The following is a 16,622-nucleotide window of genomic DNA, read 5'->3' on the forward strand; positions in this document are numbered from 1 at the left end:
TTTCAGAATGAAATCCTCATCAATTTCCTTAAATTTGAAAGGAACGGTGGAGTAATCAACAGATTTGCAAACATCATCACCATCTCCATTCTCAAAGTTTTGAGCAAGCTTATTACCAATTTCAGTAAAGAAAACATTAAACGCATTAGCAACTGTTTTGGGATCATTAATATTTTTACCATTTACAACAACTTCATTAACACTTTCACGGGTCTTTGATGGAAGAATAGATTTAATTGTTTTCCATAACTTTTTACCATCATGTTTGCTCTGCTCAATTGTATCTGTGTAATACGATTTCTTGGCATTCTTGATAACATTATTAGTTTCATTTTTCTTATTACGATACACATCCCAGTCACTAGATTTACCACTTCTTTGAGCAATTCGTTTTGAAAAATCACGATCATTGGATAAAGACAAAATATCTTTGTTAAACCATGGTGGAAGGTTACCTTTAATACGAATTTCCACTTTTGGGGCATGTCTATCTGCCACCTGAATGAAATTATCCTTGAAGATTGACCAAGCCACTTCTGGATCTCTGCTTGAATACAAATTCCTCCAGTTAATTTTGTCCAGATCTTGTTGGAAAGAATCAATATCAAATTTACGGTATGTCCTAGTCTTAATTATCTTTGGTTTACTCTTAATGGGACATGCTTTGTATGACATATAAACCAAGTTGTGGTCGCTGAGACCAGTTGCAATATTACCAAATGTAAACAACTTATTTTGGTTAGAAACCATTATTAAATCTAGGCACGAAACACTTTTTCAGTAATCCGGGTAGGGGTGTTAATGACATTATGCCATCCAAACTGCTGACAAAGTTGATTGGCCACTTTTGCTTTCTCAGGTTTCAAAAGATCTAAATTAAAATCTCCTGTTACAACCAGGTCACTATTGCCAGAATTATCAACAACATGAGATAAGTGACTTTTAATGACACCATATAACCCACTTTAGATGATGGTGGTCTGTATACAGACCCAATAATAACAGACTTTGTTTTTGGCAACTGAATTTCAGTCCACACACTTTCAATACTGTCACTTTCAAAATCAGGTTTATATACACTTTGGAGATCATTAGAAACATAGATTGCCACTCCACCACCTCTACGTGTTCTATCATTACGGTAGATGGTATACCCATTAATAGCAATCTCATTACAATCTATTTTTACTGAGAGTCTAGTTTCACTTAAACATAAAATGTCAATAGGTTTTTTGGCAAGTCCCTTACGAAAATGGCACGCAGTTTTTGAACGCATGCAGCATGCAAGCAGCACGCGTGCCGCACCGCATGCAGCACGCGTGCAGTTGGTAGCGTGCGGATGCGTATATTTGGAACGAGGCACGCATGCAGGGAAGCGTGCAGATGCTTGCTGCATGCGTGCAGGTCATGAGCGTGTGCAGTTTGCATGCAGCATGCAAATCCATTAGCGTGCACTGCATGCGTGCAGCACGTACTGGCCATATATATGCGAGACAAAATCATGAAAAAAAAAATCAAAAATAATGGTTAACAGTGTATACTGTCCTTACAATTAGTCTTACATAACCTGGCTATCCATTTCACAATGAACTAAAATTGCCTAGTTTAATTTTATACAAGTCACTTATCTAACTTGACCTACCTGATTTTGAACCTGGGACCTTCTGCATGGGAGTCTGATGCTTTACCATTTGAGCTATTGGGGTATACACATTTGATTAAGTGTTTTAAGTTAATATAAGCAATATTTTGATGACTAAACCGGCCAAAGTGCATCATTTTATGAATATTGATCAAATTTACTGTGAATATTGATAACATTCACTATAAAAATGTTGAATTTTGTTTTGATTTTTGCAGTGCCAATTAACTGTTGATTCATGAATGGCATACCAACATTGGCCCAATGTTGCAATGCCAACTATCGAAAAAGAAATGGCATTCCAACATTGGGCCAATGATGCAATGCTATTGAAACAGGAATGGAATTCCAACATTGGCCCAATGTTGCAATATTTTCGAAACAGGAATGACATTCCAACATCGGCCTAATGTTGCAATGCCAACTATCGAAACAGGAATGGAATTCCAACATTGGCCCAGTGTTTCAATGCCAACTATCAAAACAGGAATGGCATTCCAACATTGGCCCAAAGTTGAAATGCCAACTATCGAAATACGAAATTTGCTTGCCCTCCCTCTAGACCTGCCAAAAATGCTTGCCCCCTCCCTGTTGGCCTGCCAAAATTGCTTGCCCCCCCTCCCCCTCTTGGTCTGCCAAAAATCTTGGTCTGAAGGTTCAATACTTAGAAAATTTTGGTCCGAAGACTAACTTATTTATTCATTGTAAACATTTAAATATTTTCACTTCTAGATCATTGCCAAATTGTGACTTGATGTCAGTTGTGTAAAGGTGAATTAGTCATTGAAAATCCTGCATGCATGCAGCATTTTACCTTTACTGCTTCTGGAAACCCTGTATGCGTGCAGCATTCTAACTTTGTGATCTGGGAATCCTGCATGCATGCAGCAATATGCGTGCTGCATGCAAGATGCGTGCAATTTGCATGCGGTCCTACAGTCCGCACACAAGTGTAGTCTGCACGTAATTTGCGTACAGATTGGTAGTCTGCACGCAGGTTCTGCAAGCAAATTGTGTGCGCGGTGGATATTTGTGTGCGGTGCCTGCATGCACACAGCTGGTTCGCACGCACGAACACGCTACCAGCAGGCCTTGCTTGCATGCTGCACACATCTGCACGTGTGCTGCACACTGCCGCACGCGTGCTGCATGCTTCCGCACACATTTTTCATTGCTTGCATTTTCGTAAGGGGTGCCATTCTAAGCATATCAATTTTACAGTTCAATTCTCCAAGAACGGTCACAATGTTGAGGTGAGCAATTCGAAGACCCTTGGCTTGTTGAACACAATCTAGCCAGTCCGTAGCTTCGTTGGCATCGTAGCATGATGTTGGATCTAGATTTAGGTTAGGCGTAGGCAAGTCACAATTGAGGACCGATGTCCCTACATCACATGTAGGCCTTATGTTAGAGTCAGAATTGTTCTTGTTTCGCTTACGCAAATGGTTCTTCTTTCTGCGAGTTGGACGACTAGCATTAAGTTCAAGGTCTTTGATCTTCTGCCAATCATTAATAGGCAAGCGATAAGTTCCGTTCAAGTTGAAAAGGGCTTCACGACTATAAGTAATTATATGTTGCTTACTACCTGCAGTGATCACCATTAAGTACATTTACCTCTCGCTTGTTAATAGATCTGTGTATTTCAGTTCTACGCGTTAAGCGTTGAGGCATGGGAAAAATAAGCGAGTGTGCTGGAACTATAAATAAACAATGTACTCCAAACTATTTTTAATAAGCTAAAGCTTTGCAATAATGATAGAGAGCTTTACGCGCATTGGGATAAAATATAAATTGCAAACTATTTTGAATACAAAACAAAATAGGAATAGTATCTTATTGTAATCTGTGTAATCCCACATTTGGTAATCGTTTGGGTCAATTAGTATAACACAGTATAACAGGTAAACTAATATGTGACTCCTCGCCACAACTGAGCCCGCATGTCGCCAGTGCCACTATTGAGATATGCTCCATCGAACTTAACAATAAACAATAGGAAAGAAAAGATTTATTGACTGTTTTATTGATTTTCACTACTTAAATGTCAAGTACTATAGACATGATATACATCATTTTAAAGCTAATTTCAAGCAGAATATTTTGGTTGAATATCTCAAAAATGATGATTGGCGACATCCGGGCTCAGTTGTGGCGAGGAGTCACATATATAATACAAGTCAAACAGCTAGATAAAGATCGAAATACTTCTTTATATGTTTTTAAAGTTCCACATAATGAGTGATTGTTGTATTGTATTGTATTCACACCAAGTCTTGTTGTGATGCCTTTGTTATTGTGATGACTAAATTTTGAATAACTCTCAAAACAAAAGATCATAGAACGGTCGGATTATCAGTGAAACCAAACACGATAATTGATAAAGATATGTACAGTAGAATTGATTGATTCAAATCAAATGTGAAATGATCGTACTGATATAAAGTAAGCAAATATTTACCGATGTCATAACAACATCACCACCATCCCTGGCACATAGCATCTACCCGTTAGTGCAGCTGCTAAAAGTAAATGATATCCAACACCACTTTTGTCATTTTGATCTGATTTTCTAGACTTATCACAAACTAAATATATTGATACAAAAGGCCGTCTGTATAAAAGAAACCGGATAGTCTCTAGGAGAATTGGTGACAACACTTACAAACAAACTCGCATGACAATGGACTCGTGTAAATCACCATCTAAATTGAATCGGGTGACACACCGTAATTCTAACACAATACAGGATAACGAGTAGGGTGGCACTAATGTAACACGATTCCTGTACCTGTAATAAAGAGAGCCTCAGTCTGTAAAAAGCGATTTCACGAGGTGTATTATGGGTGTTATACGAAGATGGATATTTAGAAATAGAACCCATTCATTGATAATGTATTGGAAGGAATGACTCGTAGAAGAAATTTCAGATTGACTTTCTTATTTAGACCGCACTTTGTGGAAACTTAAACCACACGGTTTTATATCACGTTGAATGCAGCTAACAATTGCGAGGCATGATAGGGGCGTATTTTACTCATCTGCAGTGCTGGTCGCTTTTGTTGCAAAACCTTAAAAATTTCCTTGCGGTTTCCACATATTTCCCAGAGGAGACTGACAATTGATGGACCTTTGATTTGGTTTTCGGTATAGTCTAAATTGGACTGAAGATTTGTCCAAACTTATATATCCGAAAGTGTATAATATAATTGTAGAAAATGTAGTTTAGTTTGGTCTACTCTCTCCATTACGCCGTATGAGTACAATATGCCGTTAGTCATGTGTACAATTCTGCATTTTATTTTCTATTTTACCATTTTTAACGGTCTGTTAAACCACATAATAGGCTCAAAACCTTTCCTTAGAACGTAAAATTAACATCTCACACTCAGTAATGTAAGACAACATACATCAGAGGTCCTTTTCACAAAGAATCAAACTCGATCATACATTTCATATAATCGGGGGATATGTGTGGTATATCAATCGTAAGGCTTTGTTAAACGGGCCCAGTAAATTTATATGAGCTAGCATTTAGGGATTCATCTTAACTTTCAGAACCAAGGGGGATAATAGCGAATTTGCAGCCGCCTCTTTGCAGAGCTTTTCACAGAGCCATTTAACAGATTTATTTACAAGGACACTATGACCGTGTTTATTTCTTTCAAACCGTATCGATTTTATTCGATCACTAGTGCACCTGTAGCTGTGAGGACCCTGAAGCGGTGACAGCACCAACAGTATGATCAGTGATAGCATACTGTTTGAAGGGTTATAGCGGCAATTACAAACATATTGGGGAATCCCCGTATTCCTACGCGGTTGCTTCCAGTAGGGAGCCTTGTGTGCTACCTGCAGCTACCAGCTACTACAGTATTTCTTTGAAAGCAAAATATTGTCCCTTGTGGTCTCTGGCAATGCTCCAGGAATGAATGAATGTATGACCTATTCACCCATAAAAGCGCCATGCTGCTTGGGCAACTTGAGACATGTTGGGAATCGTCTATTGGATTCTTTTTATCCATTTGTTTGTTATCCATTTAAGGTATTTTTCCCCCTAGATGACCTTTGACCTCGAGGGGGCCCTTCGAAAACCACCCGGTCAACATGCTTTTTCGGTCGCCTATCCATATCCGAAATTTCGGCTCGATGCGTTGAAGCACGGCGAAACGCATAGCCGGACAGACAGACAGAGCTTACGATTTTAGTAGATTAGATGTTTTCTTTAAATAATTGAATAAGTAGAGTAATGTAACAGGTACATGCAAGCACAGACACTTATTCACTAACGTTGAATTTATACTAAAAATTTTACATTGGTGAGCGATAGCGATTGGTTTTTAGCCAATGAAGTACAGCACTTTTTGTTGCGTTGAGAAAAGCGCGCTACCTTATTGGTCAAATACCAATCGCCCGTCGCTCAGCGATGGAGTATAACTTCAGTCTAAGACGTAAAACATATTTATATCTCTGCCCTTCCCGGGATAAACGCATTATCTGCAATGTTATTTACTTGTAGATTCTGTGATTTTTCATCGGAAGCAGATATATCGTCAATAATAAAAAAAAATCCTTAGGAGAGTTTACACGGTTAGCAAGTACAGTAAAATAAGGTCAGACAGACAGTTAAAGGAAACAGTGAAATCAAAACATAATCCCATTTATATCTCTCTATATTCCCTGCCAACTTACTAACCAATGTATGCTTACTACATCCCGGAGTAACGTGTGCTACGTCAACCGCGCTATTAGATAACACTTTAGTTGTTATTATAAGCAAGAAATGTACCTGTCGAATTTGGCATATGAGATTACAAAGTGCACTTTATTGTCATATAACACCATCTTGTGAGGAAAACGATATCATAATGAATTAAATACCATATTTTGAAGTGACAAATTGGAAAGGTATATGTTAGGATAGATTTCAACAGTATCGAAAATGTTGTTCAAACCCGCGAGTTTGAGGAATTATTTTTTATAGAATATGTATCTATAATCCCTCAAAGTATATACTTCACGAAATATTGAGACTATTGGTGATAAAATGATTATTTACTTTTCATCTTGGGGTGGGGTATCGAAAATGTTGTTAAAACTTAGATATTCCGCGAGGTGTCATTGTCATAGATGTGCTAACATAGCATAGCATCCGCAAGCCGTGTATGAAAGCCAAAAAAAAGACATTTAAAATGAATCTGTAATTTATATACTGACGATATTTAAATTAGCTATATGTAATTCGATGGCGTTTCAACTTTGTCAATAATGCTGTTTCCTTGCTTTTTTTGCCCCCATTTTTCATTTTAGAAATAGGCTACCTAATGACAATTTTAACGACTTATCCATCACTTTTAAGGGATTTACACACAATTTCATTTTTTATACTTTCGCTGAGAACACTGAATGGGACTTTAATTTTTGGGAATAGGAATCGTTCCTTAGTTTGCGTACATACAGCGATATTGATGTTGCCTGTCAAATATTGACGTATTTTCCAGTTACACCAGGCATATTATTCGTCGAACATGAGAAGACAAGAAGACAATTGTGATTATTAATACGAGCCTGAAATTCATCACTAACGCTACACCTGACGATTACAAGAGAACCAACGTAACATAAACACAATTTCTAATTTAAGTCAGATTTCAGTTCCTGAATAAATATCAGTGGGTATTAAGTCCAATGACTATGATATTAGCCAACCTTGTGATCACAATTAGGTACATTTACCTCTCGCTTGTTAATAGATCTGTGTATTTCAGTTCAACACGTTAAGCGTTGAGGCATGGGTAAAATAAGCGAGTGTGCTGGAACTATAAGTAAACAATGTACTCCAAACTGCTTTTAATAAGCTAAAGCATTGCAATAATGATAGAGCTTTACGCGCTTTGGGATCAAGGCTAAATTACACACTACATTGAAAACAAAACAAAAAAAGTATAGTTTCTTATTGTAATCTGTGTAATCCTATGGTAATCTTTTGTGTCGATTAGTACTTAGTACAACAGACTAAATTTTGAATAACTCTCAAACAAAAGATGATAGAAATATCGGATTTTCAGTGAAAGCAAACACGATCATTGATAAAGATATATAGAGTAGTATTGATTGATTCAACATCGGACTGATCGCATTACCATTGACTAAGTATCTCTTCTTTTAGAATACCAAAATGGTATCTTAATCTTATACCATTTGTCAATCAAAATAAAATGTGAAATGATCGTATTGATAAGAAGTAGGGCATATATTTACCGATGTCATAACAACATCACCACCATCCCTGACACATAACATCTACCCATTAGTGCAGCTGCTAAAAGTAAATGATATCCAACACCACTTTTGTCATTTTGATCTGATTTTCTAGACTTATCACAAACTAAATATATTGATACAGAAGACCGTCTGCATAAAAGTAACCGGATAGTCTCTAAGAGAATTGGTGACAAAACTTACAAACAAACTACCATGACAATGGACTCGTGTAAATCACCATCTAAATTTAATCTGGTGACACACCGTAATTCTAGCACAATACAGGATAACGAGTAGGGTGGCACTAATGTAACACGATTCCTGTACCTGTAATAAAGAGAGCCTCAGTCTGTAAAAAGCGATTTCGCGAGGTGTATTATGGGTGTTATACGAAGATGGATATTTAGAAATAGAACCCATCCATTGATAATGTATTGGAAGGAATGACTCGTAGAAGAAATTTAAGATTGACTTTAGTCCGCACTTTGTGGAAACTTAAACCACACGGTTTTACATCACGTTGAATGCAGCCAACAATTGCGAGGCATGATAGGGGCGTATTTTACTCATCTGCCGTGCTGGTCGCTTTTGTTGCAAACCCTTAATATTTCCTTGTCAATTTCAACATATTTCCCAGAGGAGAATGACAATTGATGGACCTTTGATTTGGTTTTCGGTATAGTCTAAATTGGACTGAAGATTTGTCCAAACTTTATATTTCCATGTGTATATGATATAAATGTAGAAATGTAGTGGTTATAAGTTTGGTCTACTCTCGCTATTACGCCGTATAAGTACAATATGTCGTTAGTCATGTGTACAATTCTGGATTTTATATTCTGTTATACCATTTTAACGATCTGTTAATCCACATAATGAGCTTAAATGCTTTCATTAGAACTTTAAAATATCATTTCCCACACAGTAATGTAAGACGACATACATCAGAGGTCCTTTTCACAAAGAATCAAACTCGATCTACATTTGATATAATTGGGGATACGTGTGGTATAGCAATCGTAAGGCTTTGTAAAACGGAGCCCAGTCAATTTATATGAGCTAGCATTTAGGGATTCATCTTAACTTTCAGAACCATGGGTAATAATAACGACTTCGCAACCACCTCTTTGCAGAGCTTTTCACAGAGCCATTTAACAGATCTATTTACAAGGACACTATGATCGTGTTTATTTGTTTCAAACCGTATCGATTTATTCGATCATGTTTTCTTTAAATAATTGAATAAGTAGAGTAATGTAACAGGTACATGCAAGCACAGAAACTTATTCACTAAAGTTGAATTTGTACTATATACATTGCTGAGCGATAGCGATTGGTTTTTAGCTAATGAAGTAGAGCACTTTTTGTTACGTTGAGAAATGTGCGCTACCTTATTGGTCAAATACCAATCGCCCGTCGCTCAGCGGTGGAGTATAAATTCAGTATAACACGTAAAACATACTTATAGCTCTGCCCTTCCCAGGATAAACGCATTATCTGCAATGTTATTTACTTATAGATTCTGTGTTTTTTCATCGGAAGCAGATATATCGTCAATAATAAAAATAAACCCTTAGGAGAGTTTACACGGTTAGCAAGTACAGTAAAATAAGGTCAGGCAGACAGTTAAAGGAAACAGTGAAATCAAAACATAATCCCATTTATATCTCTCTACATTCCCTGCCAACTTAATAACCAATGTATGCTTACTACATCCCGGAGTAACGTGTGCTACGTCGACCGCGCTATTAGATAACACTTTAGTTGTTATTATAAGCAAGAAATATACCTGTCGAATTTGGCATATGAGATTTCAAAGTGCACTTTATTGTCATATAACACCATCTTGTGAGAGGAAAACGATATCGTAATGAATTAAATACCATATTTTGAAGTGACAAATTGGACAGGTATATGTTAGGATAGATTTCAACAGTATCGAAAATGTTGTTAAAACTTTTTGAGTGTGAGGAATTATTTTTATAGAATATGTATCTATAATCCCTCAAAGTATATACTTCACGAAATATTGAGACTATTGGTGATAAAATGATTATTTACTTTTCATCTTGGGGTGGGGTATCGAAAATGTTGTTAAAACTTAGATATTCCGCGAGTTTGTCATTGTCATGCCGTGTATGAAAGACAAAAAAAAACGACATTTAAAATGAATCTGTAATTTATATACTGACAATATATAAATTAGTTACATGTAATTCGATGGCGTTTCAACTTTGTCAATAATGCTGTTCCTTGCCTTTTTGCCCCCATTTTTCATTTTAGAAATAGGCTACCTAATGACAATTTTAACGACTTATCCATCACTTTTAAGGGATTTACACACAATTCCATTTCTTATACTTTTCGCTGAATGGGACTTTAACTTTTGGGAATAGGAATCGTTCCTTAGTTTGCGTACATACAGTGATATTGATGTTGCCTGTCAAATATTGACGTATTTTCCAGTTACACCAGGCATATTATTCGTCGAACATGAGAAGACAAGAAGACAATTGTCATTAATAATACGAGCCTGAAATTCATCAGTTGACGATTGATAGTCACTAACGCTACACATGACGAATACAAGAGAAACAACGATAAGAAAAACACAATTTCTAATTTAAGTCAGATTTCAGTTCCTGAATAAACACTGGTTTGTAAAAGTCCAATGACTATGATTAGGGATGACCAATGAACCATCAACTTGACTAGAACACTCCCATAGACGTGCAGGGAGCTCAACTGTGCACTGCTTGCACAGACATTTCTAAATTAATCTCATTCTTTTAATTTTCTATATTTTTCTGTAAAAATTGGGGAAGTTACTGCCAATTATATTTTGTAACTATCTTGCAAATTACATCAACGTAAGTTATTTCGTTTTTCTGTAAGTGCGAGTCAAAATTGGTCCATCGCCACAGTGCGCTTAATTGCCAGTGGCTGAGTTCAGCACTGCTCAAGAATGGCACAAAATATTCATGTCAATAATTTCAGGTGAAAAATGTGGCCTACTGAGCTGAAATTTGGCAGAGTTGCCTGTAATACCTCTGTCATACCCTCTGTAAAAAGGTTAAAATATTGAACAAGTAGATCTTGAGTTACAAATTAAATCACCAGCTTCCCTTTGGAATTTCCATACTCCTTTCGAATCATGCTAAGAAGACACCTTTCTGAACATAAATGTGAAGTTTCGTGCTCATTTGATGTATTTTTCACCTGATTTCAACCCTAAACGTTTTGTTATATTTAGGCCCATACCATCTACAACTTGCTGCTGGCTATACCTTGTTTAGGACTTTCACCTGAATGTGCAACCATAACTGTTTCAAAATAGCCCGCGATAGTCATGCAGGTAACTCCGAGGTCAAGCATTGAATTGGTTTGAACAAATAGATACTCATAATGTATCTTTGGTTTGAATGAGGAATACTACAGGAACCAGCGCCTTTTGTTAGAAGTCACACATGAGCATGATGAGTAAAGTTGATAATCTCTATTGTTGTGAATGAGTCAATGACCTTCAAAACTTAAGATTTTGTTTACATACACCTACTAATTGGTCATATTAAACCCAATAACATTGAAATTCTTGGTTGTGAAAAAAAAGTCACCTTCTTAGTGCAATTTTGATTTTGTGCCATATCGGCTATCTTGGATGATTTTTGGCAAATGTCCTCTAAATGCATGATTTCAATGCCTCGGTTTGAAAAAAAATAAGTTATGCCAGTGACTAGTTAAGTGCCATTTCATAAGAAACCCTTTGATACTTTCACAATATGCTTGTTTCATGTTTGCAAATATGTTAAAATAAAGAAATATATAAAGGTAAATATATGCTTATGCCAATTTTGCTCCCAATTGCTATTTTTGGACCTTGTATTTTATTTTGTTCCAATGACCGGTCAGAATGGGAAACTTTGATAATTCATAATTCGAAAAGTTTTTGACCGATTTTGACCATTTAACCACCAAAATACTTCTGTTGATGAGTTCTACCCAGAAAACAATATTTTGTAGCAATAGGGTCAACATGAAATTTTGATGGTTATCCCTACTATGATATTAGCCAACCTTGTGATCACGATTAAGTACATTTACCTCTCGCTTGTTAATAGATCTGTGTATTTCAGTTCTACACGTTAAGGTTATTAATTATTTTAAACTGTTGTGATTTGGCAGTTCACAGCATCTTACGAATGATAGTGAGCTTTGGTAAAAACTGCATTGCTCAATTCATAGCGAACGTGTAAAAGAATTCAAATATTTTGGTAGGTCCTGTGGTTCTTGAGTTATGTTGTAATGAGGGCTGAAACAACAACACCTTTGTAAAACGTACATAACTCATTAACAACAATAAATTAAGCAAGTTTTCAAGGTATAGGATTTGTAGAATGAAGTTTTGCAAAACATCAAGGTGTTATTTGTCAATAATATATGGATCTAGATAATGAAAATGGATTTTTTAGTTGCTTCGACCAACAATACCTCGTCTACCCTTAAGCGTTGAGGCATGGGTAAAATAAGCGAGTTTGTTGAAACTATAAATAAACAATGTACTACAAACTAATAAGCTACAGCTTTGTAATAATGACAGAGCTTTGGGATCAATTCTAAATTACAAACTAGAATACAAAACAAAACAGGTAGTAGCTAATTGTAATCTATATAATCCTATGGTAATCTTTTGAGTAAATTAGTACAACGCTAAATACAAATCAAACAGTTAGAATAATATTGTAATACTTCTCTATACGTGTCATGATTTAAAAATTCAACACAATGAATGATTAATGACCGGAAGCAAACCATTTTAATTGTACACCAAGTCTTACTATGATCCAATTTTGAAATATCAAGTTTGTGCTGTCACTCGATGTAAATAAGGCTGCGCAGTTTGCTGCTCATAGCACGCAGATTCAGTGTAATGGTCTGCTTTGCTCTAAAGCGTTCGACTATTTTCTGCTGAACTGATTTACAAGGCAGACCAATGTACATTATGTGGTGGTTGTATTGATGGCCTTGTTACTTCACTGCGTTCAATACGATATATCTGTTTATGCCAAGATAACAAGTTATGTTATGTAACTACACAATGTATTACAATAGTGTTATTGTTTTGAACGTGTACATGTCAGTATACACCCGATGGACTTTGACCGTATTGAGGTTCTTCTTAAGAACCATTTCAACCACATTTTCAATCACGAACAGAATACTTTAATTGATGGTTTTTCATTTTTGTATCAATTTGTTTCTAAACTTCCTGTATTCACAGCATCAGTCCATTTGTTACTTGACGTGCAAGTCAACGGATAGTGCACGGAAATGAAGAAGCATTTTCATTGCTAACACGTCATTCGTCTCTTATTTTTACTTCTAGGAATACCCACGGGATAGTGTTCACACTCTTCACTTCATCTCTACGCGCGGCTGTTGTGTGTAAATCGAAACAAGTAACGATTCGTGTGTACCACTGACCAGTGACAGGGAGAAGACCGTCTTGCATGGTAAAGTTTGCTATTTACTCAACGTGTAGTCCAGTCACTGAGCGCTGGAGAAGACCTCATCACTGCTCATGGGAGTTTTACATCACACATTATACAGTTAATGCTGTTGACCGATATTCTTATATTATAGTATTATATGTTCGAACCTAGGCAAACGGACATCGATGTTATAGGTAATTGGACCAAGAGATCATTTACTAGTTGGCCGTCCGTAACCGAGGTTATCTACAAGAAACGTATTCAATATGCCGGCCGGATAACGAGTCTCTATAGAATTCTCTGTGGTCTTATATTACATCAAGTGGATGTTTAAACAAGGACATAAGGACGGTCAGTCGGGATCTAAGCTGTAACACCAAGCTACTTCACCAGCCCTTAATTCTCCTGATAGATTGACAAAGATTTTTAATCGGTTTCCTGCAATGTGCAGAATTTAAATCGCACGAATTTCTGGTGCGAGCATGTCAGTTTGACGCAGACAGGTTGACACCTGAGACTATCTTCATTAGCTAACATTTAAACCTCAAGATGTATTCAATGTTGAGTTGCTAAAGTACTGCAATGTGACACATATGGAATCAACATAGACATATATGGAAACAACTTACTTATCCACCGATTTGACCATGAATACTTTGTGACGTACGTTTGGAAGTTAAACGTGATTTAGTGTTTGTTTCGAAGGAATAGAAAAGCATTAGCGAGCCACTAGTGAAGCAGGATTTCATTGTCATCAAGGTAAGATTTTTAGCATCATATACTTCTTGTCCTGAGGTAGATATATTTTTGATATGGGGAGGATGTCGGTAGACGTAAAATCCGTAGAGCAGAGTGAATGTTGCACCTTTAGCTCCAGATTAACTTTTCTGCAACACAATGTGCGGAAATATGCCGTTTTAACGCTGGATGTGTCAAATATGACGTTAAACTGAAATAAAAGAAATAGTACGCGCGTAGATTTGCAATTTTAAAGCTAGAATGGTCAAATATGAATACAGTCCGTGTATACCGTAATCAATTATATGGGAAATGTTCAAATTGTGAATAATTGGTGATAACATCTAACCAAAAAGTGGGTTTTTTCTGGTTGACATGATTTAATTATTCACGATTAATTTTAGGGATGGACCTCTCCTTCTCGTTGAATATTGGGGGATTTATCCAATATCCCTCCAGGATCAACGCCTATGTTTTCTTTATTTTAATATACCACGTCTTATTTTTACAAGACCTGACCACTAAAGCTTGCTTTATCGAATCACACAACCAATATTAATTGAAACCGATCACTTGTATATAATAGCTTTTGACCAGTTTTAGTACTCCAATATATATTTAGCAATATATCATTAACCTCATTTTATAATTCCAAGTGGATCAAAATATTGCATTTCGCAAAGTTCATTACGCTTCATATTCCTTGAACAATTCGTTCTATTTTACCAACATGTTATCTGAAATAGAGGTTATAACTCATTCAAAATACGCTATGAACAAATATCCAGCATTACACCTGTTACCAACGTTTCACAAGCAATTGCCTCAGGTGAATGTCACTTTCTGGAAAGCTGTGCTGAACAAGGTCATCTGATGTTACTGGGTCATATAGGCTACACAATAGCTCTAAGAGAAGCTGGTAAACTGATCACCTCGTAAACAATCCAATTTAATGCTCTGTGTGCTAGCCACAGGCTTCAATATAAAAAGACGAATTTTGAGAAATTTATCAAAATATCAGGAGCTAAAAGCAGTCAAGCTAGCTCAATCGATAAGGCGTTCAACTACCTGGACAAGGAACTTACTGCTAATTGTCTCGTTGTAACCCGTACGAAGGTCGGGGAGCTGATCCTGGTTGCGAAGGTTATTTGTGGAATGTCTAGGGTGTGCGCTCTTGTAGCAGCAAAGTCCCTGAATTGTTGTTAAATGGTTTATGGAATGATGTGGGCCCGTAGTGGTCAGCGACAACCTGTAAAGTGTGCTGAGGCTTGTGGATCAACGTCTAGGCGTTGTGCCTGTGCGAAGCGCACTATAAATCACTGCGCTTTTTTTTACCACTGAACCAATACTAGTCTTGGTTGTATTATTTTTTCATGCTGATTCCAAATATGGTCAAAAAATTACATTTTTGAAATATTTGAATTTTTTAAAACAAAATTTGAAACTTGTCGTCTGCTGTCGAAACCCGCTTGCTTAAAATTTGAATGAAGCTGATTGCCTCATTTTGGTTGAACAACATTACCCATCACCTCCATTTGGAGTCCAAAACATGTATCCATTTGACGCGTACTATGAAATACGGTTTGTCTGCAGATGTTTAACGGATATTCATACACTCCTAGTGAGAACCAATCAGAACAAACCTTACTGAAATGCGAACTGTGTATAAATATTGTATAATTGCACGGGCGTGCATTCCGCGTAGTACGCGCAGTGCTTTGAACGGGCTGATTTTTCTTGCGGGTTGATGCATTACATTTGTGACGCGTCATGTCAAAAGGAGACACTTTTGGGCAGATTATCAATTTTGAGGTGTTTACATATCTTAAATCTAGAGATATTTTGCTCCATAACGCCGTTTTCTCCAATGAAATCGGACATTTCTAAGAGAAGATATTGAGTTCGTAAGTTACGGTATTATAAAATTGGAAATTGAAATATTGGTCTTTAAAAATATTATTGACAATGTTGAGAGTAGGAATTACCTTGAAAAATGTCTCAAAAAATACAAGATGCCAGTTATATTCCGGTCTAAAACTATCAGACAATATTTTTAACATTAATATCATCACAAAATCGCAACAAACCCAAATTGTGAAAAATATTATGCGGGCAAATTTTTGGCTATTTCTCCATTTTCGATCCTGCCAAAAAGTGTCTCCTTTTGACATGACACGTCACATTTGCTTGTATTCTCCAGCATTTAACGGACAGCCGCAACGCTTGCTTGTAGGTCATATGATCGTCAAACTTTTCAACACGTCTCGTTTGACCTAAATTACATATTATAGGCTCCCCTTATACACTAAACTGAGTGGTTGTCTCGATCACTTTACATTGACTGCCGTCATGGTTAAAATCAAGTACCAAGAAAATACTTATACATTATTGAAAGATATTTTTGTATCATGTGCGTGATATGTATGTTCATTGAAAATGTTTCTGGAGTGTCTACGTAGATATATCAAGATGACAATTTAAGTGTGTTTTGA

General features: G+C 36.5%; 1 protein-coding gene across 8 annotated transcripts in view; it reads left to right on the forward strand.

The window, feature by feature from the left end:
* Positions 1 to 16,622, forward strand: part of LOC140150776 (calcitonin gene-related peptide type 1 receptor-like) — a 470,039-nt gene that overhangs the window by 373,468 nt on the left and 79,949 nt on the right. For 7 of the 8 annotated variants that reach the window (XR_011858844.1, XM_072172885.1, XM_072172881.1 and 4 more), the window contains one exon: positions 13,287 to 14,151. The gene's annotated coding sequence lies outside the window, so the exon portion shown is untranslated. Of the gene's footprint in view, positions 1 to 12,879; positions 13,001 to 13,286; positions 14,152 to 16,622 lie in introns of those variants that run through there. The other variant, XM_072172886.1, reaches the window with a different exon arrangement.

The sequence above is a fragment of the Amphiura filiformis genome, chromosome 4 (assembly GCF_039555335.1).
Source record: "Amphiura filiformis chromosome 4, Afil_fr2py, whole genome shotgun sequence".
Lineage (NCBI taxonomy): Eukaryota > Metazoa > Echinodermata > Ophiuroidea > Amphilepidida > Amphiuridae > Amphiura > Amphiura filiformis.